The sequence below is a fragment of the Nematostella vectensis genome, chromosome 7 (assembly GCF_932526225.1).
Source record: "Nematostella vectensis chromosome 7, jaNemVect1.1, whole genome shotgun sequence".
NCBI lineage: Eukaryota > Metazoa > Cnidaria > Anthozoa > Actiniaria > Edwardsiidae > Nematostella > Nematostella vectensis.
The window spans coordinates 15,938,955-15,958,012 of record NC_064040.1 but is presented as its reverse complement, the minus strand read 5'-3'; the positions used below and the strand labels follow the sequence as shown (position 1 = coordinate 15,958,012).

The 19,058-nt window shown below is 41.4% G+C and overlaps 77 non-coding genes across 77 annotated transcripts; all 77 read left to right on the top strand.

Moving 5' to 3' along the window:
- Positions 1-25: 25 nt before the first annotated feature.
- On the top strand, positions 26-98 carry Trnav-uac. Its single transcript has one exon. It is a non-coding gene; the product is annotated as a tRNA-Val (tRNA).
- Positions 99-330: 232 nt separating this feature from the next.
- Positions 331-403, top strand: Trnav-aac. The gene has a single exon. It is a non-coding gene; the product is annotated as a tRNA-Val (tRNA).
- Positions 404-632: 229 nt separating this feature from the next.
- On the top strand, positions 633-705 carry Trnav-aac. Its single transcript has one exon. It is a non-coding gene; the product is annotated as a tRNA-Val (tRNA).
- A 387-nt stretch (positions 706-1,092) lies between these two features.
- Positions 1,093-1,165, top strand: Trnav-aac. The gene has a single exon. It is a non-coding gene; the product is annotated as a tRNA-Val (tRNA).
- Positions 1,166-1,400: 235 nt separating this feature from the next.
- Positions 1,401-1,473, top strand: Trnav-cac. The gene has a single exon. It is a non-coding gene; the product is annotated as a tRNA-Val (tRNA).
- Positions 1,474-2,011: 538 nt separating this feature from the next.
- On the top strand, positions 2,012-2,084 carry Trnav-uac. The gene has a single exon. It is a non-coding gene; the product is annotated as a tRNA-Val (tRNA).
- Positions 2,085-2,248: 164 nt separating this feature from the next.
- On the top strand, positions 2,249-2,321 carry Trnav-aac. The gene has a single exon. It is a non-coding gene; the product is annotated as a tRNA-Val (tRNA).
- Positions 2,322-2,550: 229 nt separating this feature from the next.
- On the top strand, positions 2,551-2,623 carry Trnav-aac. The gene has a single exon. It is a non-coding gene; the product is annotated as a tRNA-Val (tRNA).
- Positions 2,624-2,703: 80 nt separating this feature from the next.
- Trnav-cac lies at positions 2,704-2,776 on the top strand. Its single transcript has one exon. It is a non-coding gene; the product is annotated as a tRNA-Val (tRNA).
- Positions 2,777-3,099: 323 nt separating this feature from the next.
- Positions 3,100-3,172, top strand: Trnav-cac. Its single transcript has one exon. It is a non-coding gene; the product is annotated as a tRNA-Val (tRNA).
- Positions 3,173-3,327: 155 nt separating this feature from the next.
- Positions 3,328-3,400, top strand: Trnav-aac. Its single transcript has one exon. It is a non-coding gene; the product is annotated as a tRNA-Val (tRNA).
- A 231-nt stretch (positions 3,401-3,631) lies between these two features.
- On the top strand, positions 3,632-3,704 carry Trnav-aac. The gene has a single exon. It is a non-coding gene; the product is annotated as a tRNA-Val (tRNA).
- Positions 3,705-3,934: 230 nt separating this feature from the next.
- On the top strand, positions 3,935-4,007 carry Trnav-cac. Its single transcript has one exon. It is a non-coding gene; the product is annotated as a tRNA-Val (tRNA).
- A 312-nt stretch (positions 4,008-4,319) lies between these two features.
- Trnav-uac lies at positions 4,320-4,392 on the top strand. Its single transcript has one exon. It is a non-coding gene; the product is annotated as a tRNA-Val (tRNA).
- Positions 4,393-4,625: 233 nt separating this feature from the next.
- Trnav-aac lies at positions 4,626-4,698 on the top strand. The gene has a single exon. It is a non-coding gene; the product is annotated as a tRNA-Val (tRNA).
- An 80-nt stretch (positions 4,699-4,778) lies between these two features.
- Trnav-cac lies at positions 4,779-4,851 on the top strand. Its single transcript has one exon. It is a non-coding gene; the product is annotated as a tRNA-Val (tRNA).
- Positions 4,852-5,169: 318 nt separating this feature from the next.
- On the top strand, positions 5,170-5,242 carry Trnav-cac. The gene has a single exon. It is a non-coding gene; the product is annotated as a tRNA-Val (tRNA).
- A 157-nt stretch (positions 5,243-5,399) lies between these two features.
- On the top strand, positions 5,400-5,472 carry Trnav-cac. The gene has a single exon. It is a non-coding gene; the product is annotated as a tRNA-Val (tRNA).
- Positions 5,473-5,552: 80 nt separating this feature from the next.
- On the top strand, positions 5,553-5,625 carry Trnav-uac. Its single transcript has one exon. It is a non-coding gene; the product is annotated as a tRNA-Val (tRNA).
- An 80-nt stretch (positions 5,626-5,705) lies between these two features.
- Trnav-aac lies at positions 5,706-5,778 on the top strand. The gene has a single exon. It is a non-coding gene; the product is annotated as a tRNA-Val (tRNA).
- A 235-nt stretch (positions 5,779-6,013) lies between these two features.
- Trnav-uac lies at positions 6,014-6,086 on the top strand. Its single transcript has one exon. It is a non-coding gene; the product is annotated as a tRNA-Val (tRNA).
- Positions 6,087-6,167: 81 nt separating this feature from the next.
- Trnal-uaa lies at positions 6,168-6,240 on the top strand. The gene has a single exon. It is a non-coding gene; the product is annotated as a tRNA-Leu (tRNA).
- Positions 6,241-6,321: 81 nt separating this feature from the next.
- On the top strand, positions 6,322-6,394 carry Trnav-aac. The gene has a single exon. It is a non-coding gene; the product is annotated as a tRNA-Val (tRNA).
- An 82-nt stretch (positions 6,395-6,476) lies between these two features.
- On the top strand, positions 6,477-6,549 carry Trnav-cac. Its single transcript has one exon. It is a non-coding gene; the product is annotated as a tRNA-Val (tRNA).
- Positions 6,550-6,716: 167 nt separating this feature from the next.
- On the top strand, positions 6,717-6,789 carry Trnav-cac. Its single transcript has one exon. It is a non-coding gene; the product is annotated as a tRNA-Val (tRNA).
- Positions 6,790-6,869: 80 nt separating this feature from the next.
- On the top strand, positions 6,870-6,942 carry Trnav-uac. Its single transcript has one exon. It is a non-coding gene; the product is annotated as a tRNA-Val (tRNA).
- Positions 6,943-7,022: 80 nt separating this feature from the next.
- Trnav-cac lies at positions 7,023-7,095 on the top strand. Its single transcript has one exon. It is a non-coding gene; the product is annotated as a tRNA-Val (tRNA).
- A 159-nt stretch (positions 7,096-7,254) lies between these two features.
- Trnav-cac lies at positions 7,255-7,327 on the top strand. Its single transcript has one exon. It is a non-coding gene; the product is annotated as a tRNA-Val (tRNA).
- A 157-nt stretch (positions 7,328-7,484) lies between these two features.
- Positions 7,485-7,557, top strand: Trnav-cac. The gene has a single exon. It is a non-coding gene; the product is annotated as a tRNA-Val (tRNA).
- Positions 7,558-7,637: 80 nt separating this feature from the next.
- On the top strand, positions 7,638-7,710 carry Trnav-cac. The gene has a single exon. It is a non-coding gene; the product is annotated as a tRNA-Val (tRNA).
- Positions 7,711-7,872: 162 nt separating this feature from the next.
- On the top strand, positions 7,873-7,945 carry Trnav-cac. Its single transcript has one exon. It is a non-coding gene; the product is annotated as a tRNA-Val (tRNA).
- A 160-nt stretch (positions 7,946-8,105) lies between these two features.
- Trnav-cac lies at positions 8,106-8,178 on the top strand. Its single transcript has one exon. It is a non-coding gene; the product is annotated as a tRNA-Val (tRNA).
- Positions 8,179-8,340: 162 nt separating this feature from the next.
- On the top strand, positions 8,341-8,412 carry Trnav-aac. The gene has a single exon. It is a non-coding gene; the product is annotated as a tRNA-Val (tRNA).
- A 73-nt stretch (positions 8,413-8,485) lies between these two features.
- On the top strand, positions 8,486-8,558 carry Trnav-aac. The gene has a single exon. It is a non-coding gene; the product is annotated as a tRNA-Val (tRNA).
- Positions 8,559-9,027: 469 nt separating this feature from the next.
- On the top strand, positions 9,028-9,100 carry Trnav-cac. The gene has a single exon. It is a non-coding gene; the product is annotated as a tRNA-Val (tRNA).
- Positions 9,101-9,483: 383 nt separating this feature from the next.
- Positions 9,484-9,556, top strand: Trnav-aac. The gene has a single exon. It is a non-coding gene; the product is annotated as a tRNA-Val (tRNA).
- Positions 9,557-9,636: 80 nt separating this feature from the next.
- On the top strand, positions 9,637-9,709 carry Trnav-uac. Its single transcript has one exon. It is a non-coding gene; the product is annotated as a tRNA-Val (tRNA).
- Positions 9,710-9,869: 160 nt separating this feature from the next.
- On the top strand, positions 9,870-9,942 carry Trnav-aac. The gene has a single exon. It is a non-coding gene; the product is annotated as a tRNA-Val (tRNA).
- A 231-nt stretch (positions 9,943-10,173) lies between these two features.
- On the top strand, positions 10,174-10,246 carry Trnav-aac. Its single transcript has one exon. It is a non-coding gene; the product is annotated as a tRNA-Val (tRNA).
- Positions 10,247-10,329: 83 nt separating this feature from the next.
- Positions 10,330-10,402, top strand: Trnav-uac. The gene has a single exon. It is a non-coding gene; the product is annotated as a tRNA-Val (tRNA).
- Positions 10,403-10,483: 81 nt separating this feature from the next.
- Trnav-aac lies at positions 10,484-10,556 on the top strand. Its single transcript has one exon. It is a non-coding gene; the product is annotated as a tRNA-Val (tRNA).
- Positions 10,557-10,783: 227 nt separating this feature from the next.
- Positions 10,784-10,856, top strand: Trnav-cac. Its single transcript has one exon. It is a non-coding gene; the product is annotated as a tRNA-Val (tRNA).
- Positions 10,857-11,017: 161 nt separating this feature from the next.
- Trnav-cac lies at positions 11,018-11,090 on the top strand. The gene has a single exon. It is a non-coding gene; the product is annotated as a tRNA-Val (tRNA).
- Positions 11,091-11,250: 160 nt separating this feature from the next.
- On the top strand, positions 11,251-11,323 carry Trnav-uac. The gene has a single exon. It is a non-coding gene; the product is annotated as a tRNA-Val (tRNA).
- Positions 11,324-11,486: 163 nt separating this feature from the next.
- On the top strand, positions 11,487-11,559 carry Trnav-uac. Its single transcript has one exon. It is a non-coding gene; the product is annotated as a tRNA-Val (tRNA).
- Positions 11,560-11,640: 81 nt separating this feature from the next.
- On the top strand, positions 11,641-11,713 carry Trnav-aac. The gene has a single exon. It is a non-coding gene; the product is annotated as a tRNA-Val (tRNA).
- Positions 11,714-11,943: 230 nt separating this feature from the next.
- On the top strand, positions 11,944-12,016 carry Trnav-aac. Its single transcript has one exon. It is a non-coding gene; the product is annotated as a tRNA-Val (tRNA).
- An 80-nt stretch (positions 12,017-12,096) lies between these two features.
- Positions 12,097-12,169, top strand: Trnav-uac. The gene has a single exon. It is a non-coding gene; the product is annotated as a tRNA-Val (tRNA).
- A 160-nt stretch (positions 12,170-12,329) lies between these two features.
- Positions 12,330-12,402, top strand: Trnav-aac. The gene has a single exon. It is a non-coding gene; the product is annotated as a tRNA-Val (tRNA).
- A 231-nt stretch (positions 12,403-12,633) lies between these two features.
- Positions 12,634-12,706, top strand: Trnav-aac. Its single transcript has one exon. It is a non-coding gene; the product is annotated as a tRNA-Val (tRNA).
- An 80-nt stretch (positions 12,707-12,786) lies between these two features.
- Trnav-uac lies at positions 12,787-12,859 on the top strand. The gene has a single exon. It is a non-coding gene; the product is annotated as a tRNA-Val (tRNA).
- An 81-nt stretch (positions 12,860-12,940) lies between these two features.
- On the top strand, positions 12,941-13,013 carry Trnav-aac. Its single transcript has one exon. It is a non-coding gene; the product is annotated as a tRNA-Val (tRNA).
- A 227-nt stretch (positions 13,014-13,240) lies between these two features.
- Trnav-cac lies at positions 13,241-13,313 on the top strand. Its single transcript has one exon. It is a non-coding gene; the product is annotated as a tRNA-Val (tRNA).
- Positions 13,314-13,472: 159 nt separating this feature from the next.
- Trnav-cac lies at positions 13,473-13,545 on the top strand. Its single transcript has one exon. It is a non-coding gene; the product is annotated as a tRNA-Val (tRNA).
- A 160-nt stretch (positions 13,546-13,705) lies between these two features.
- Positions 13,706-13,777, top strand: Trnav-aac. The gene has a single exon. It is a non-coding gene; the product is annotated as a tRNA-Val (tRNA).
- Positions 13,778-13,850: 73 nt separating this feature from the next.
- On the top strand, positions 13,851-13,923 carry Trnav-aac. The gene has a single exon. It is a non-coding gene; the product is annotated as a tRNA-Val (tRNA).
- A 318-nt stretch (positions 13,924-14,241) lies between these two features.
- On the top strand, positions 14,242-14,314 carry Trnav-aac. The gene has a single exon. It is a non-coding gene; the product is annotated as a tRNA-Val (tRNA).
- A 78-nt stretch (positions 14,315-14,392) lies between these two features.
- On the top strand, positions 14,393-14,465 carry Trnav-cac. Its single transcript has one exon. It is a non-coding gene; the product is annotated as a tRNA-Val (tRNA).
- Positions 14,466-14,848: 383 nt separating this feature from the next.
- Positions 14,849-14,921, top strand: Trnav-aac. The gene has a single exon. It is a non-coding gene; the product is annotated as a tRNA-Val (tRNA).
- Positions 14,922-15,001: 80 nt separating this feature from the next.
- Trnav-uac lies at positions 15,002-15,074 on the top strand. The gene has a single exon. It is a non-coding gene; the product is annotated as a tRNA-Val (tRNA).
- Positions 15,075-15,234: 160 nt separating this feature from the next.
- Trnav-aac lies at positions 15,235-15,307 on the top strand. The gene has a single exon. It is a non-coding gene; the product is annotated as a tRNA-Val (tRNA).
- A 231-nt stretch (positions 15,308-15,538) lies between these two features.
- Positions 15,539-15,611, top strand: Trnav-aac. Its single transcript has one exon. It is a non-coding gene; the product is annotated as a tRNA-Val (tRNA).
- Positions 15,612-15,691: 80 nt separating this feature from the next.
- On the top strand, positions 15,692-15,764 carry Trnav-uac. Its single transcript has one exon. It is a non-coding gene; the product is annotated as a tRNA-Val (tRNA).
- An 80-nt stretch (positions 15,765-15,844) lies between these two features.
- Positions 15,845-15,917, top strand: Trnav-aac. Its single transcript has one exon. It is a non-coding gene; the product is annotated as a tRNA-Val (tRNA).
- Positions 15,918-16,377: 460 nt separating this feature from the next.
- Positions 16,378-16,450, top strand: Trnav-uac. The gene has a single exon. It is a non-coding gene; the product is annotated as a tRNA-Val (tRNA).
- Positions 16,451-16,612: 162 nt separating this feature from the next.
- On the top strand, positions 16,613-16,685 carry Trnav-uac. Its single transcript has one exon. It is a non-coding gene; the product is annotated as a tRNA-Val (tRNA).
- Positions 16,686-16,766: 81 nt separating this feature from the next.
- On the top strand, positions 16,767-16,839 carry Trnav-aac. Its single transcript has one exon. It is a non-coding gene; the product is annotated as a tRNA-Val (tRNA).
- Positions 16,840-16,918: 79 nt separating this feature from the next.
- On the top strand, positions 16,919-16,991 carry Trnav-uac. The gene has a single exon. It is a non-coding gene; the product is annotated as a tRNA-Val (tRNA).
- Positions 16,992-17,154: 163 nt separating this feature from the next.
- Positions 17,155-17,227, top strand: Trnai-uau. Its single transcript has one exon. It is a non-coding gene; the product is annotated as a tRNA-Ile (tRNA).
- Positions 17,228-17,308: 81 nt separating this feature from the next.
- Trnav-uac lies at positions 17,309-17,381 on the top strand. The gene has a single exon. It is a non-coding gene; the product is annotated as a tRNA-Val (tRNA).
- Positions 17,382-17,608: 227 nt separating this feature from the next.
- Positions 17,609-17,681, top strand: Trnav-aac. The gene has a single exon. It is a non-coding gene; the product is annotated as a tRNA-Val (tRNA).
- An 80-nt stretch (positions 17,682-17,761) lies between these two features.
- On the top strand, positions 17,762-17,834 carry Trnav-uac. The gene has a single exon. It is a non-coding gene; the product is annotated as a tRNA-Val (tRNA).
- Positions 17,835-17,994: 160 nt separating this feature from the next.
- Trnav-aac lies at positions 17,995-18,067 on the top strand. The gene has a single exon. It is a non-coding gene; the product is annotated as a tRNA-Val (tRNA).
- Positions 18,068-18,299: 232 nt separating this feature from the next.
- Trnav-aac lies at positions 18,300-18,372 on the top strand. Its single transcript has one exon. It is a non-coding gene; the product is annotated as a tRNA-Val (tRNA).
- Positions 18,373-18,452: 80 nt separating this feature from the next.
- Positions 18,453-18,525, top strand: Trnav-uac. The gene has a single exon. It is a non-coding gene; the product is annotated as a tRNA-Val (tRNA).
- Positions 18,526-18,606: 81 nt separating this feature from the next.
- On the top strand, positions 18,607-18,679 carry Trnav-aac. The gene has a single exon. It is a non-coding gene; the product is annotated as a tRNA-Val (tRNA).
- Positions 18,680-18,905: 226 nt separating this feature from the next.
- Positions 18,906-18,978, top strand: Trnav-cac. Its single transcript has one exon. It is a non-coding gene; the product is annotated as a tRNA-Val (tRNA).
- Positions 18,979-19,058: the final 80 nt, after the last annotated feature.

Sequence of the window (19,058 nt, the reverse complement as noted above, 5' to 3'; positions counted from 1 at the left end):
ATTTAATAGGAGAGATAGTTGTGAAGTTTCCGTAGTGTAGTGGTTATCACGTCTGCTTTACACGCAGAAGGTCCCCAGTTCTAGCCTGGGCGGAAACATTATTTTAATTTTTTTGCCGTTTGTGAATCCATATGATGACATCGAATAAAATCGCATCTATAGGAGAGTTAATCGTGAAGTTTCTGTAGTGTAGTTTTTATCAAGTTTGCTTCACACGCAGAAGGTCCCAAGTTCGAGCCCCGCCGGGACATTTTTTAATGTTTTTGCCGTTGGTGCATCGATATGATGACATCGAATGAAAACGAATTTAATAGGAGAGAATATTGTGAAGTTTCCGTAGTGTAGTGGTTATCACGTCTGCCTAACACGCAGAAGGTCCCCAGTTCGAGCCTGGGCGGAAACATTTCTTTTTTTGCCTATGGGGTACAATATGATGACGTCAAATGACACCGCATTTAATAGGGGAGAAAGTCGTGAAGTTTCCGAAGTGTAGTGTTTATCACGTCTGCTTTACACGCAGAAGGTCCCAAGTTCGAGCCCCGCCGGGACATTTTTTAATTTTTTTTTGCCGTTGGTGCATCGATATGATGACATCGAATGAAAACGAATTTAATAAAAGAGAAAATTGTGAAGTTTACGTAGTGTAGGGGTTATCACGTCTGCCTAACACACAGAAGGTCCCCAGTTCGAGCCTGGGCGGAAACATTTTATTATTTTTTTTTGCGGATGGGGTACAATATGATGACATCAAATGACACCGCATTTAATAGGAGAGAAAATCGTGAAGTTTCCGTAGGTTAGTGGTTATCACGTCTGCTTTACACGCAGAAGGTCCCAAGTTCTAGCCTGGGCGGAAACATTATTTTAATTTTTTTGCCGTTTGTGCATCCATATGATGACATCTAATAAAATCGCATTTATAGGAGAGTTAATCGTGAAGTTTCTGTAGTGTAGTTTTTATCAAGTTTGCTTCACACGCAGAAGGTCCCAAGTTCGAGCCCCGCCGGGACATTTTTTAAATGTTTTTGCCGTTGGTGCATCGATATGATGACATCGAATGAAAACGAATTTAATAGGAGAGAAAATTGTGAAGTTTCCGTAGTGTAGTGGTTATCACGTCTGCCTAACACGCAGAAGGTCCCCAGTTCGAGCCTGGGCGGAAACATTTTATTATTGTTTTTGCGGATGGGGTACAATATGATGACATCAAATGACACCGCATTTAATAGGAGAGAAAATCGTGAAGTTTCCGTAGTGCAGTGATTATCACGTCTGCTTTACACGCAGAAGGTCCCCAGTTCGAGGCTGGGAGGAAACATTTTGTTATATTTTTTTTGCGGATGGGGTACAATATGATGACATCAAATGACACCGCATTTAATAGGAGAGATAGTCGTGAAGTTTCCGTAGTGTAGTGGTTATCACGTCTGCCTCACACGCAGAAGGTCCCCTGTTCGAGCCTGGGCGGAAACATTATTTTAATTTTTTGCCGTTGGTGCATCCATATGATGACATCGAATGCAACCGCATTTAATTAGGGAGCCTGGGCGGGAATATATATATATTTTTTTTTGCGGATGGGTTACAATATGATGACATCAAATGACACCGCATTTAATAGGAGAGATAATCGTGAAGTTTCCGTAGTGTAGTGGTTATCACGTCTGCTTTACACACAGAAGGTCCCCTTTTCGAGCCTGGGCGGAAACGTTTTGTTATTTTTTTTTTGCGTATGGGGTACAGAATGATGACATCAAATGACATTCAATTTAATAGGAGAGAAAATCGTGAAGTGTCCGTAGTGTAGTGGTTATCACGTCTGCCTAACACGCAGAAGGTCCCCAGTTCGAGCCTTTTTTGCCGTTGGTGCATCCATATGATGACATCGAATGTAACCGCATTTAATTAGGGAGCCAGGGCCGAAATATATATATATATTTTTTTTTTGCGTGAGGGGTACAATATGATGACATCAAATGACACCACATTTAATAGGAGAGCTAATCGTGAAGTTTCCGTTGTGTAGTGGTTATCACGTCTGCTTTACACGCAGAAGGTCCCCAGTTCGAGCCTGGGCCGAAATATTATTTTATTTTTTTGCCGTTGGTGCATCCATATGATGACATCGAATAAAACCGAATTTAATTAGGGAGCTTGGGAGGAAATATTTTGTTATTTTTTTTTTGCGGAAGGGGTACAATATGATGACATCAAATGACACCACATTTAATAGGAGAGATAATAAGAAGTTTCCGTAGTGTAGTGGTTATCACGTCTGCCTAACACGCAGAAGGTCCCCAGTTCGTGCCTGGGCGGAAACATTTTTTTTTTTTGCCTATGGGGTACATTATGATGACGTCAATTGACACCGCAATTAATAGGGGAGAAAGTCGTGAAGGTTCCGGAGTGTAGTGTTTATCACGTCTGCTTTACACGCATAAGGTCCCAATTTCGAGCCCCGCCAGGACATTTTTTAAATTTTTTTGCCGTTGGTGCATCGATATGATGACATCGAATGAAAACGAATTTAATAGGAGAGAAAATAGTGAAGTTTCCGTAGTGTAGTGGTTATCACGTCTGCCTAACACGCAAAAGGTCCCCAGTTCGAGCCTGGGCGGAAACATTTTATTATTGTTTTTGCGGATGGGGTACAATATGATGACATCAAATGACACCGCATTTAATAGGAGAGATAATCGTGAAGTTTCCGTAGTGTAGTGGTTATCACGTCTGCCTCACACGCAGAAGGTCCCCTGTTCGAGCCTGGGTGGAAACATTATTTTAATTTTTTGCCGTTGGTGCATCCATATGATGAAATCGAATGTAACCGCATTTAATTAGGGAGCCGGAGCGGGAATATATATATATATATTTTTTGCGGATGGGGTACAATATGATGACATCAAATGACACCGCATTTAATAGGAGAGATAATCGTGAAGTTTCCGTAGTGTAGTGGTTATCACGTCTGCTTTACACACAGAAGGTCCCCTTTTCGAGCCTGGGCGGAAACGTTTTGTTATTTTTTTTTTTTTGCGGATGGGGTACAATATGATGACATCAAATGACACCGCATTTAATAGGAGAGATAATCGTGAAGTTTCCGTAGTGTAGTGGTTATCACGTCTGCCTCACACTCAGAAGGTCCCCTGTTCGTGCCAGGGCGGAAACATTATTTTAATTTTTTGCCGTTGGTGCATCCATATGATGACATCGAATGTAACCGCATTTAATTTAAACATAATTTAAAACATTTTTTTTTTTGCGGATGTTGTACAATATGATGACATAAAATGACACCGCATTTAATAGGAGAGATAATAAGAAGTTTCCGTAGTGTAGTGGTTATCACGTCTGCCTAACACGCAGAAGGTCCCCAGTTCGTGCCTGGGCGGAAACATTTTTTTTTTTTTGCCTATGGGGTACATTATGATGACGTCAATTGACACCTCAATTAATAGGGGAGAAAGTCGTGAAGGTTCCGGAGTGTAGTGTTTATCACGTCTGCTTTACACGCAGAAGGTCCCAAGTTCGAGCCCCGCCAGGACATTTTTTAAATTTTTTTGCCGTTGGTGCATCGATATGATGACATCGAATGAAAACGAATTTAATAGGAGAAAAAAATAGTGAAGTTTCCGTAGTGTAGTGGTTATCACGTCTGCCTAACACGCAGAAGGTCACAAGTTCGTGCCTGGGCGGAAACATTTTTTTTTTTGCCTATGGGGTACAATATGATGACGTCAAATGACACCGCAATTAATAGGGGAGAAAGTCGTGAAGTTTCCTTAGTGTAGTGATTATCACGTCTGCTTTACACGCAGAAGGTCCCAAGTTCGAGCCTGGGCGGAAACATTTTATTTTTTTTTTTTTGCGGATGGGGTACAATATGATGACATCAAATGACACCGCATTTAATAGGAGAGATAATCGTGAAGTTTCAGTAGTGTAGTGGTTATCACGTCTGCCTCACACGCAGAAGGTCCCCAGTTCGAGCCTGGGCGGAAACATAATTTTAATTTTTTGCCGTTGGTGCATCCATATGATGACATCGAATGCAACCGCATTTAATTAGGGAGCCTGGGCGGGAATATATGTATATATATTTTTGCGGATGGGGTACAATATGATGACATCAAATGACACCGCATTTAATAGGAGAGATAATCGTGAAGTTTCCGTAGTGTAGTGGTTATCACGTCTGCTTTTCACACAGAAGGTCCCAGGTTCGAGCCTGGGCGGAAATATTTTTTTTTTCGCGGATGGGGTACAACATGATGACATCAAATGACACCACATTTAATAGGAGAGATAGTTGCGAAGTTTCCGTAGTGTAGTGGTTATCACGTCTGCTTTACACGCAGAAGGTCCCCAGTTCTAGCCTGGGCGGAAACATTATTTTAATTTTTTTGCCGTTTGTGAATCCATATGATGACATCGAATAAAATCGCATCTATAGGAGAGTTAATCGTGAAGTTTCTGAAGTGTAGTTTTTATCAAGTTTGCTTCACACGCAGAAGGTCCCAAGTTCGAGCCCCGCCGGGACATTTTTTAAATGTTTTTGCCGTTGGTGCATCGATATGATGACATCGAATGAAAACGAATTTAATAGGAGAGAAAATTGTGAAGTTTCCGTAGTGTAGTGGTTATCACGTCTGCCTAACACGCAAAAGGTCCCCAGTTCGAGCCTGGGCGGAAACATTTTATTATTGTTTTTGCGGATGGGGTACAATATGATGACATCAAATGACACCGCATTTAATAGGAGAGATAATCGTTAAGTTTCCGTAGTGTAGTGGTTATCACGTCTGCCTCACACGCAGAAGGTCCCCTGTTCGAGCCTGGGCGGAAACATTATTTTAATTTTTTGCCGTTGGTGCATCCATATGATGACATCGAATGTAACCGCATTTAATTAGGGAGCCTGGGCGGGAATATATATATATATTTTTTGCGGATGGGGTACAATATGATGACATCAAATGACACCGCATTTAATAGGAGAGATAATCGTGAAGTTTCCGTAGTGTAGTGGTTATCACGTCTGCTTTACACACAGAAGGTCCCCTTTTCGAGCCTGGGCGGAAACGTTTTGTTATTTTTTTTTTGCGGATGGGGAACAATATGATGACATCAAATGACACCGCATTTAATAGGAGAGATAATCGTGAAGTTTCCGTAGTGTAGTGGTTATCACGTCTGCCTCACACGCAGAAGGTCCCCTGTTCGAGCCAGGGCGGAAACATTATTTTAATTTTTTGCCGTTGGTGCATCCATATGATGACATCGAATGTAACCGCATTTAATTTAAACATAATTTAAAACATTTTCTTTTTTTGCGGATGTTGTACAATATGATGACATCAAATGACACCGCATTTAATAGGAGAGATAATCGTGAAGTTTCCGTAGTGTAGTGGTTATCACGTCTGCCTCACACGCAGAAGGTCCCCAGTTCGAGCCTGGGCGGAAACATTATTTTAATATTTTGCCGTTGGTGCATCGATATGATGACATCGATTGAAAACGAATTTAATAGGGGAGAAAATCGTGAAGTTTCCGTAGTGTAGTGGTTATCACGTCTGCTTTACACGAAGAATGTCCACAGTTCGAACCTGGGCGGAAACATTATTAAAATTTTTTGCCGTTGGTGCATCGATATAATGACATCGAATGAAAACGAATTTAATAGGAGAGAAAATTGTGAAGTTTCCGTAGTGTAGTGGTTATCACGTCTGCCTAACACGCAGAAGGTCCCCAGTTCGAGCCTGGGCGGAAACATTTTATTATTTTTTTAGCGGATGGGGTACAATATGATGACATCAAATGACACCGCATTTAATAGGAGAGAAAATCGTGAAGTTTCCGTAGTGCAGCGGTTATCACGTCTGCTTTACACGCAGAAGGTCTCCAGTTCGAGGCTGGGAGGAAACATTTTTTTATATTTTTTTTGCGGATGGGGTACAATATGATCACATCAAATGACACCGCATTTAATAGGAGAGATAATCGTGAAGTTTCCGTAGTGTAGTGGTTATCACGTCTGCTTTACACGCAGAAGGTCCCCAGTTCGAGCCTGGGCGGAAACATTTTGTTATTTTTTTTTGCGGATTGGGTACAATATGATGACATCAAATGACACTGCATTTAATAGGGGAGAAAATCGTGAAGTTTCCGTAGTGTAGTGGTTATCACGTCTGCTTTAAACGCAGAAGGTCCACAGTTCGAACCTGGGCGGAAACATTATTAAATTTTTTTTGCCGTTGGTGCATCGATATGATGACATCGAATGAAAACGAATTTAATAGGAGAGAAAATTGTGATGTTTCCGTAGTGTAGTGGTTATCACGTCTGCCTAACACGCAGAATGTCACCAGTTCGAGCCTGGGCGGAAACATTTTGTTATTTTTTTTTGGCGTATGGGGTACAATATGATGACATCAAATGACACCGCATTTAATAGGGGTGAAAGTCGTGAAGTTTCCGTAGTGTAGTGGTTATCACGTCTGCATCACACGCAGAAGGTCCCCAGTTTCAGCCTGGGCGGAAACATTATTTTAATTTTTTGCCGTTGGTGCATCCATATGATGACATCGAATGCAACCGCATTTAATTAGGGAGCCTGGGCGGGAATATATATATATATTTTTTTTTTGCGGATGGGGTACAATATGATGACATCAAATGACACCGCATTTAATAGGAGAGATAATCGTGAAGTTTCCGTAGTGTAGTGGTTATCACGTCTGCCTCACACGCAGAAGGTCCCCAGTTCTAGCCTGGGCGGAAACATTATTTTAATTTTTTGCCGTTGGTGCATCGATATGATGACATCGATTGAAAACGAATTTAATAGGGGAGAAAATCGTGAAGTTTCCGTAGTGTAGTGGTTATCACGTCTGCTTTACACGCAGAAGGTCCACAGTTCGAACCTGGGCGGAAACATTATTAAAATTTTTTGCCGTTGGTGCATCGATATGATGACATCAAATGACAGCGCATTTAATAGGAGAGAAAATCGTGAAGTTTCCGTAGTGTAGTGGTTATTACGTCTGCCTCACACGCAGAAGGTCCCCAGTTCTAGCCTGGGCGGAAACATTATTTTTATTTTTTGCCGTTGATGCATCCATATGATGACATCGAATGTAACCGCATTTATTTTAAACATAATTTAAAACATTTTTTTTTTTTTTGCGGATGTTGTACAATATGATGACATCAAATGACACCGCATTTAATAGGAGAGATAATCGTGAAGTTTCCGTAGTGTAGTGGTTATCACGTCTGCCTCACACGCAGAAGGTCCCCAGTTCGAGCCTGGGCGTAAACATTATTTTAATTTTTTGCCGTTGGTGCATCCATATGATGACATCGAATGTAACCGCATTTAATTTAAACATAATTTAAAACATTTTTTTTTTTTGCGGATGTTGTACAATATGATGACATCAAATGACACCGCATTTAATAGGAGAGATAATCGTGAAGTTTCCGTAGTGTAGTGGTTATCACGTCTGCCTCACACGCAGAAGGTCCCCAGTTCGAGCCTGGGCGGAAACATTATTTTAATTTTTTGCCGTTGGTGCATCGATATGATGACATCGATTGAAAACGAATTTAATAGGGGAGAAAATCGTGAAGTTTCCGTAGTGTAGTGGTTATCACGTCTGCCTCACACGCAGAAGGTCCCCAGTTCGAGCCTGGGCGGAAGCATTTTGTTATTTTTTTGCCGTTGGTGCATCCATATGATGACATCGAATGTAACCGCATTTAATTAGGTAGCCTGGGCGGAAATATATATATATTTTTTTGCGGATGGGATACAATATGATGACATCAAATGACACAGCATTTAATAGGGGAGATAATCGTGAAGTTTCCGTAGTGTAGTGGTTATCACGTCTGCCTCACACGCAGAAGGTACACAGTTCGAGCCTGGGCGGAAACATTATTTTAATTTTTTGCCGTTGGTGCATCCATATGATGACATCGAATGTAACCGCATTTAATTTAAACATAATTTAAAACATTTTGTTTTTTTTTCGCGGATGGGGTACAACATGATGACATCAAATGACACCGCATTTAATAGGAGAGATAATCGTGAAGTTTCCGTAGTGTAGTGGTTATCACGTCTGCCTCACACGCAGAAGGTCCCCTGTTTGAGTCTGGGCGGAAACATTATTTTAATTTTTTGCCGTTGGTGCATCCATATGATGACATCGAATAAAGCCGAATTTAATTAGGGAGCTTGGGAGGAAATATTTTGTTATTTTTTTGCGGAAGGGGTACAATATGATGACATCAAATGACACCACATTTAATAGGAGAGATAATCGTGAAGTTTCGTAGTGTAGTGGTTATCACGTCTGCCTAACACGCAGAAGGTCCCCAGTTCGAGCCTGGGCGGAAACATTTTTTTTTGCCTATGGGGTACAATATGATGACGTCAAATGACACCGCATTTAATAGGGGAAAAAGTCGTGAAGTGTCCGTAGTGTAGTGGTTATCACGTCTGCCTAACACGCAGAAGGTCCCCAGTTCGAGCCTGGGCGGAAACATTATTTTAATTTTTTGCCGTTGGTGCATCCATATGATGACATCGAATGCAACCGCATTTAATTAGGGAGCCTGGGCGGGAATATATATATATATTTTTTGCGGATGGGGTACAATATGATGACATCAAATGACACCGCATTTAATAGGAGAGATAATCGTGAAGTTTCCGTAGTGTAGTGGTTATCACGTCTGCTTTACACACAGAAGGTCAAATTTTCGAGCCTGGGCGGAAACGTTTTGTTATTTTTTTTTTGCGGATGGGGTACAAGATGATGACATCAAATGACACTGCATTTAATAGGAGAGAAAATCGTGAAGTGTCCTTAGTGTAGTGGTTATCACGTCTGCCTAACACGCAGAAGGTCCCCAATTCGAGCCTGGGCGGAAACATTATTTTTTTTTTTGCGGATGGGGTACAATATGATGACGTCAAATGACACCGCATTTAATAGGAGAGATAATCGTGAAGTTTCCGTAGTGTAGTGGTTATCACGTCTGCCTCACACGCAGAAGGTCCCCAGTTCGAGCCTGGGAGGAAACATTTTATTATTTTTTTTTTTATGGATAGGGTACAATATGATGACATCAAATGACACCGCATTTAATAGGAGAGATAATCGTGAAGTTCCGGTAGTGTAGTGTTTATCACGTCTGCTTTACACGCAGAAGGTCCCCAGTTCTAGCCTGGGCGGAAACATTATTTTTTTTTTTGCCTATGGGGTACAATATGATGACGTCAAATGACACCGCATTTAATAGGAGAGAAAATCGTGAAGTTCATGTAGTGTAGTGGTTATCACGTCTGTCTCACACGCAAAAGGTCCCCTGTTCGAGCCTTGGCGGAAACATTATTTTTTTTTGCCTATGGGGTACAATATGATGACGTCAAATGACACCGCATTTAATAGGAGAGATAATCGTGAAGTTTCCGTAGTGTAGTGGCTATCACGTCTGCCTAACACGAAGAAGGTCCCCAGTTCGTGCCTGGGCGGAAACATTTTATTATTTTTTTTTCGGATGGGGTACAATATGATGACATCAAATGACACCGCATTTAATAGGAGAGAAAATCGTGAAGTTTCCGTAGTGTAGTGGTTATTACGTCTGCTTTACACGCAGAAGGTCCCCAGTTCGAGCCTGGGCGGAAAGATTATTTTAATTTTTTGCCGTTGGTGCATCCATATGATGACATCGAATGTAACCGCATTTAATTTAAACATAATTTAAAACATTTTGTTATTTTTTTGCGGATGGGGTACAATATGATGACATGAAATGACACCACATTTAATAGGAGAGATAATCGTGAAGTTTCCGTAGTGTAGTGGTTATCACGTCTGCCTAACACGCAGAAGGTCCCCAGTTCGTGCTTGGGCGGAAACCAATTTTTTTTTTTTGCCTATGGGGTAAAATATGATGACGTCAAATGACACCGCAATTAATACGGGAGAAAGTCGTGAAGTTTCCGTAGTGTAGTGTTTATCATGTCTGCTTTACACGCAGAAGGTCCCAAGTTCGAGCCCCGCCGGGACATTTTTTAATTTTTTTTGCCGTTGGTGCATCGATATGATGACATCAAATGACACCACATTTAATAGGAGAGATAATCGTGAAGTTTCCGTAGTGTAGTGGTTATCATGTCTGCCTAACACGCAGAATGTCCCCAGTTCTAGCCTGGGCGGAAACATTTTATTATTATTTTTTTTGCGGATGGGGTACAATATGATGACATCAAATGACACCGCATTTAATAGGAGAGAAAATCGTGAAGTTTCCGTAGTGTAGTGGTTATCACGTCTGCTTTACACGCAGAAGGTCCCCAGTTCTAGCCTGGGCGGAAACATTTTGTTATTTTTTTTTGCGGATGGGGTATAATATGATGACATCAAATGACACTGCATTTAATAGGAGAGAAAATCGTGAAGTTTCCGTAGTGTAGTGGTTATCACGTCTGCCTAACACGCAGAAGGTCCCCAGTTCGAGCCTGGGCGGAAACATTATTTTTTGTTTTTTGCCTATGGGGTACAATATGATTACGTCAAATGACACCGCATTTAATATTAGAGATAATCGTGAAGTTTCCGTAGTGTAGTGGTTATCACGTATGCCTAACACGCAGAAGCTACCTAGTTCGAGCGTGGGCGGAAACATTCTTTTTTTGCCTATGGGGAACAATATGATGACGTCAAATGACACCGCATTTAATAGGGGAGAAAGTCGTGAAGTTTCCGTAGTGTAGTGTTTATCACGTCTGCCTCACACGCAGAAGGTCCCCTGTTCGAGCCTGGGCGGAAACATTATTTTAATTTTTTGCCGTTGGTGCATCCATATGATGACATCGAATGTAACCGCATTTAATTTGGGAGCCTGGGCGGAAATATTTTTTTTTTTTTTGCGGATGGGGTACAATATAATGACATCAAATGACACCGCATTTAATAGGAGAGGTAATCGTGAAGTTTCCGTAGTGTAGTGGTTATCACGTCTGCCTCACATGCAAAAGGTCCCCAGTTCGAGCCTGCGCGGAAATATTAATTTAATTTTTTGCCGTTGGTGCATCCATTTTATGACATCGAATGTAAACGCATTTAATTAGGGAGCCTGGGCGGAAATATATATATTTTTTTGCGGATGGTGTACAATATGATGACATCAAATGACACCGCATTTAATAGGAGAGGTAATCGTGAAGTTTCCGTAGTGTAGTTGTTATCACGTCTGCTTTACACGCAGAAGGTCCCCAGTTCGAGCCTGGGCGGAAACATTATTTTAATTTTTTGCCGTTGGTGCATCCATATGATGACATCGAATGTAACCGCATTTAATTAGGGAGCCTGGGCGGAAATATATATTTTTTTTTTTTGCGGATGGGGTACAATATGATGACATCAAATGACACCGCATTTAATAGGAGAGAAAATCGTGAAGTTTCCGTAGTGTAGTGGTTATCACGTCTGCTTTACACGCAGAAGGTCCCCAGTTCGAGCCTGGGAGGAAACATTTTATTATTTTTTTTTGCGGATGGGGTATAATATGATGACATCAAATGACACTGCATTTAATAGGAGAGAAAATCGTGAAGTTTCCGTAGTGTAGTGGTTATCACGTCTGCCTAACACGCAGAAGGTCCCCAGTTCGAGCCTGGGCGGAAACATTATTTTTTTTTTTTTGCCTATGGGGTACAATATGATGACGTCAAATGACACCGCATTTAATAGGAGAGAAAATCGTGAAGTTCATGTAGTGTAGTGGTTATCACGTCTGTCTCACACGCAAAAGGTCCCCTGTTCGAGCCTTGGCGGAAACATTATTTTTTTTTTGCCTATGGGGTACAATATGATGACGTCAAATGACACCGCATTTAATAGGAGAGATAATCGTGAAGTTTCCGTAGTGTAGTGGTTATCACGTCTGCCTAACACGAAGAAGGTCCCCAGTTCGTGCCTGGGCGGAAACATTTTATTATTTTTTTTTCGGATGGGGTACAATATGATGACATCAAATGACACCGCATTTAATAGGAGAGAAAATCGTGAAGTTTCCGTAGTGTAGTGGTTATTACGTCTGCTTTACACGCAGAAGGTCCCCAGTTCGAGCCTGGGCGGAAAGATTATTTTAATTTTTTGCCGTTGGTGCATCCATATGATGACATCGAATGTAACCGCATTTAATTTAAACATAATTTAAAACATTTTGTTATTTTTTTGCGGATGGGGTACAATATGATGACATGAAATGACACCACATTTAATAGGAGAGATAATCGTGAAGTTTCCGTAGTGTAGTGGTTATCACGTCTGCCTAACACGCAGAAGGTCCCCAGTTCGTGCTTGGGCGGAAACCAATTTTTTTTTTTTGCCTATGGGGTAAAATATGATGACGTCAAATGACACCGCAATTAATACGGGAGAAAGTCGTGAAGTTTCCGTAGTGTAGTGTTTATCATGTCTGCTTTACACGCAGAAGGTCCCAAGTTCGAGCCCCGCCGGGACATTTTTTAATTTTTTTTGCCGTTGGTGCATCGATATGATGACATCAAATGACACCACATTTAATAGGAGAGATAATCGTGAAGTTTCCGTAGTGTAGTGGTTATCATGTCTGCCTAACACGCAGAATGTCCCCAGTTCTAGCCTGGGCGGAAACATTTTATTATTTTTTTTGCGGATGGGGTACAATATGATGACATCAAATGACACCGCATTTAATAGGAGAGAAAATCGTGAAGTTTCCGTAGTGTAGTGGTTATCACGTCTGCTTTACACGCAGAAGGTCCCCAGTTCTAGCCTGGGCGGAAACATTTTGTTATTTTTTTTTGCGGATGGGGTATAATATGATGACATCAAATGACACTGCATTTAATAGGAGAGAAAATCGTGAAGTTTCCGTAGTGTAGTGGTTATCACGTCTGCCTAACACGCAGAAGGTCCCCAGTTCGAGCCTGGGCGGAAACATTATTTTTTGTTTTTTGCCTATGGGGTACAATATGATTACGTCAAATGACACCGCATTTAATATTAGAGATAATCGTGAAGTTTCCGTAGTGTAGTGGTTATCACGTATGCCTAACACGCAGAAGCTACCTAGTTCGAGCGTGGGCGGAAACATTCTTTTTTTGCCTATGGGGAACAATATGATGACGTCAAATGACACCGCATTTAATAGGGGAGAAAGTCGTGAAGTTTCCGTAGTGTAGTGTTTATCACGTCTGCCTCACACGCAGAAGGTCCCCTGTTCGAGCCTGGGCGGAAACATTATTTTAATTTTTTGCCGTTGGTGCATCCATATGATGACATCGAATGTAACCGCATTTAATTTGGGAGCCTGGGCGAAAATTTTTTTTTTTTTTGCGGATGGGGTACAATATAATGACATCAAATGACACCGCATTTAATAGGAGAGGTAATCGTGAAGTTTCCGTAGTGTAGTGGTTATCACGTCTGCCTCACATGCAAAAGGTCCCCAGTTCGAGCCTGCGCGGAAATATTAATTTAATTTTTTGCCGTTGGTGCATCCATATGATGACATCGAATGTAAACGCATTTAATTAGGGAGCCTGGGCGGAAATATATATATTTTTTTGCGGATGGTGTACAATATGATGACATCAAATGACACCACATTTAATAGGAGAGATAATCGTGAAGTTTCGTAGTGTAGTGGTTATCACGTCTGCCTAACACGCAGAAGGTCCCCAGTTCGAGCCTGGGCGGAAACATTTTTTTTTGCCTATGGGGTACAATATGATGACGTCAAATGACACCGCATTTAATAGGGGAAAAAGTCGTGAAGTGTCCGTAGTGTAGTGGTTATCACGTCTGCCTAACACGCAGAAGGTCCCCAGTTCGAGCCTGGGCGGAAACATTATTTTAATTTTTTGCCGTTGGTGCATCCATATGATGACATCGAATGCAACCGCATTTAATTAGGGAGCCTGGGCGGGAATATATATATATATTTTTTGCGGATGGGGTACAATATGATGACATCAAATGACACCGCATTTAATAGGAGAGATAATCGTGAAGTTTCCGTAGTGTAGTGGTTATCACGTCTGCTTTACACACAGAAGGTCAAATTTTCGAGCCTGGGCGGAAACGTTTTGTTATTTTTTTTTTGCGGATGGGGTACAATATGATGACATCATATGACACTGCATTTAATAGGAGAGAAAATCGTGAAGTGTCCGTAGTGTAGTGGTTATCACGTCTGCCTAACACGCAGAAGGTCCCCAATTCGAGCCTGGGCGGAAACATTATTTTTTTTTTTGCGGATGGGGTACAATATGATGACGTCAAATGACACCGCATTTAATAGGAGAGATAATCGTGAAGTTTCCGTAGTGTAGTGGTTATCACGTCTGCCTCACACGCAGAAGGTCCCCAGTTCGAGCCTGGGAGGAAACATTTTATTATTTTTTTTTTTGCGGATGGGGTACAATATGATGACATCAAATGACACCGCATTTAATAGGAGAGATAATCGTGAAGTTCCGGTAGTGTAGTGTTTATCACGTCTGCTTTACACGCAGAAGGTCCCCAGTTCTAGCCTGGGCGGAAACATTATTTTTTTTTTTGCCTATGGGGTACAATATGATGACGTCAAATGACACCGCATTTAATAGGAGAGAAAATCGTGAAGTTCATGTAGTGTAGTGGTTATCACGTCTGTCTCACACGCAAAAGGTCCCCTGTTCGAGCCTTGGCGGAAACATTATTTTTTTTTGCCTATGGGGTACAATATGATGACGTCAAATGACACCGCATTTAATAGGAGAGATAATCGTGAAGTTTCCGTAGTGTAGTGGTTATCACGTCTGCCTAACACGAAGAAGGTCCCCAGTTCGTGCCTGGGCGGAAACATTTTATTATTTTTTTTTCGGATGGGGTACAATATGATGACATCAAATGACACCGCATTTAATAGGAGAGAAAATCGTGAAGTTTCCGTAGTGTAGTGGTTATTACGTCTGCTTTACACGCAGAAGGTCCCCAGTTCGAGCCTGGGCGGAAAGATTATTTTAATTTTTTGCCGTTGGTGCATCCATATGATGACATCGATAGTAACCGCATTTAATTTAAACATAATTTAAAACATTTTGTTATTTTTTTGCGGATGGGGTACAATATGATGACATGAAATGACACCACATTTAATAGGAGAGATAATCGTGAAGTTTCCGTAGTGTAGTGGTTATCACGTCTGCCTAACACGCAGAAGGTCCCCAGTTCGTGCTTGGGCGGAAACCAATTTTTTTTTTTTGCCTATGGGGTAAAATATGATGACGTCAAATGACACCGCAATTAATACGGGAGAAAGTCGTAAAGTTTCCGTAGTGTAGTGTTTATCATGTCTGCTTTACACGCAGAAGGTCCCAAGTTCGAGCCCCGCCGGGACATTTTTTAATTTTTTTTGCCGTTGGTGCATCGATATGATGACATCAAATGACACCACATTTAATAGGAGAGATAATCGTGAAGTTTCCGTAGTGTAGTGGTTATCATGTCTGCCTAACACGCAGAATGTCCCCAGTTCTAGCCTGGGCGGAAACATTTTATTATTTTTTTTGCGGATGGGGTACAATATGATGACATCAAATGACACCGCATTTAATAGGAGAGAAAATCGTGAAGTTTCCGTAGTGTAGTGGTTATCACGTCTGCTTTACACGCAGAAGGTCCCCAGTTCTAGCCTGGGCGGAAACATTTTGTTATTTTTTTTGCGGATGGGGTATAATATGATGACATCAAATGACACTGCATTTAATAGGAGAGAAAATCGTGAAGTTTCCGTAGTGTAGTGGTTATCACGTCTGACTAACACGCAGAAGGTCCCCAGTTCGAGCCTGGGCGGAAACATTATTTTTTGTTTTTTGCCTATGGGGTACAATATGATTACGTCAAATGACACCGCATTTAATATTAGAGATAATCGTGAAGTTTCCGTAGTGTAGTGGTTATCACGTATGCCTAACACGCAGAAGCTACCTAGTTCGAGCGTGGGCGGAAACATTCTTTTTTTGCCTATGGGGAACAATATGATGACGTCAAATGACACCGCATTTAATAGGGGAGAAAGTCGTGAAGTTTCCGTAGTGTAGTGTTTATCACGTCTGCCTCACATGCAAAAGGTCCCCAGTTCGAGCCTGCGCGGAAATATTAATTTAATTTTTTGCCGTTGGTGCATCCATATGATGACATCGAATGTAAACGCATTTAATTAGGGAGCCTGGGCGGAAATATATATATTTTTTTGCGGATGGTGTACAATATGATGACATCAAATGACACCGCATTTAATAGGAGAGGTAATCGTGAAGTTTCCGTAGTGTAGTTGTTATCACGTCTGCTTTACACGCAGAAGGTCCCCAGTTCGAGCCTGGGCGGAAACATTATTTTAATTTTTTGCCGTTGGTGCATCCATATGATGACATCGAATGTAACCGCATTTAATTAGGGAGCCTGGGCGGAAATATATATATTTTTTTTTGCGGATGGGGTACAATATGATGACATCAAATGACACCGCATTTAATAGGAGAGAAAATCGTGATGTTTCCGTAGTGTAGTGGTTATCACGTCTGCTTTACACGCAGAAGGTCCCCAGTTCGAGCCTGGGAGGAAACATTTTATTATTTTTTTTTGCGGATGGGGTATAATATGATGACATCAAATGACACTGCATTTAATAGGAGAGAAAATCGTGAAGTTTCCGTAGTGTAGTGGTTATCACGTCTGCCTAACACGCAGAAGGTCCCCAGTTCGAGCCTGGGCGGAAACATTATTTTTTTTTTTTGCCTATGGGGTACAATATGATGACGTCAAATGACACCGCATTTAATAGGAGAGAAAATCGTGAAGTTCATGTAGTGTAGTGGTTATCACGTCTGCTTTACACGCAGAAGGTCCCCAGTTCGAGCCTGGGCGGAAACATTATTTTAATTTTTTGCCGTTGGTGCTTCCATATGATGACATCGAATGTAACCGCATTTAATTAGGGAGCCTGGGCGGAAATATATATATTTTTTTTTTGCGGATGGGGTACAATATGATGACATCAAATGACACCGCATTTAATAGGAGAGAAAATCGTGAAGTTTCCGTAGTGTAGTGGTTATCACGTCTGCTTTATACGCAGAAGGTCCCCAGTTCGAGCCTGGGAGGAAACATTTTATTATTTTTTTTTGCGGATGGGGTATAATATGATGACGTCAAATGACACCGCATTTAATAGGAGAGATAATCGTGAAGTTTCCGTAGTGTAGTGGTTATCACGTCTGCTTTACACGCAGAAGGTCCCCAGTTCTAGCCTGGGCGGAAACATTATTTTTTTTTTTGCCTATGGGGTACAATATGATGACGTCAAATGACACCGCATTTAATAGGAGAGAAAATCGTGAAGTTCATGTAGTGTAGTGGTTATCACGTCTGTCTCACACGCAAAAGGTCCCCTGTTCGAGCCTTGGCGGAAACATTATTTTTTTTTGCCTATGGGGTACAATATGATGACGTCAAATGACACCGCATTTAATAGGAGAGATAATCGTGAAGTTTCCGTAGTGTAGTGGTTATCACGTCTGCCTAACACGAAGAAGGTCCCCAGTTCGTGCCTGGGCGGAAACATTTTATTATTTTTTTTTCGGATGGGGTACAATATGATGACATCAAATGACACCGCATTTAATAGGAGAGAAAATCGTGAAGTTTCCGTAGTGTAGTGGTTATTACGTCTGCTTTACACGCAGAAGGTCCCCAGTTCGAGCCTGGGCGGAAAGATTATTTTAATTTTTTGCCGTTGGTGCATCCATATGATGACATCGAATGTAACCGCATTTAATTTAAACATAATTTAAAACATTTTGTTATTTTTTTGCGGATGGGGTACAATATGATGACATGAAATGACACCACATTTAATAGGAGAGATAATCGTGAAGTTTCCGTAGTGTAGTGGTTATCACGTCTGCCTAACACGCAGAAGGTCCCCAGTTCGTGCTTGGGCGGAAACCAATTTTTTTTTTTTTGCCTATGGGGTAAAATATGATGACGTCAAATGACACCGCAATTAATACGGGAGAAAGTCGTGAAGTTTCCGTAGTGTAGTGTTTATCATGTCTGCTTTACACGCAGAAGGTCCCAAGTTCGAGCCCCGCCGGGACATTTTTTAATTTTTTTTGCCGTTGGTGCATCGATATGATGACATCAAATGACACCACATTTAATAGGAGAGATAATCGTGAAGTTTCCGTAGTGTAGTGGTTATCATGTCTGCCTAACACGCAGAATGTCCCCAGTTCTAGCCTGGGCGGAAACATTTTATTATTTTTTTTGCGGATGGGGTACAATATGATGACATCAAATGACACCGCATTTAATAGGAGAGAAAATCGTGAAGTTTCCGTAGTGTAGTGGTTATCACGTCTGCTTTACACGCAGAAGGTCCCCAGTTCTAGCCTGGGCGGAAACATTTTGTTATTTTTTTTTGCGGATGGGGTATAATATGATGACATCAAATGACACTGCATTTAATAGGAGAGAAAATCGTGAAGTTTCCGTAGTGTAGTGGTTATCACGTCTGCCTAACACGCAGAAGGTCCCCAGTTCGAGCCTGGGCGGAAACATTATTTTTTTTTTTTGCCTATGGGGTACAATATGATTACGTCAAATGACACCGCATTTAATATTAGAGATAATCGTGAAGTTTCCGTAGTGTAGTGGTTATCACGTATGCCTAACACGCAGAAGCTACCTAGTTCGAGCGTGGGCGGAAACATTCTTTTTTTGCCTATGGGGAACAATATGATGACGTCAAATGACACCGCATTTAATAGGGGAGAAAGTCGTGAAGTTTCCGTAGTGTAGTGTTTATCACGTCTGCCTCACACGCAGAAGGTCCCCTGTTCGAGCCTGGGCGGAAACATTATTTTAATTTTTTGCCGTTGGTGCATCCATATGATGACATCGAATGTAACCGCATTTAATTTGGGAGCCTGGGCGGAA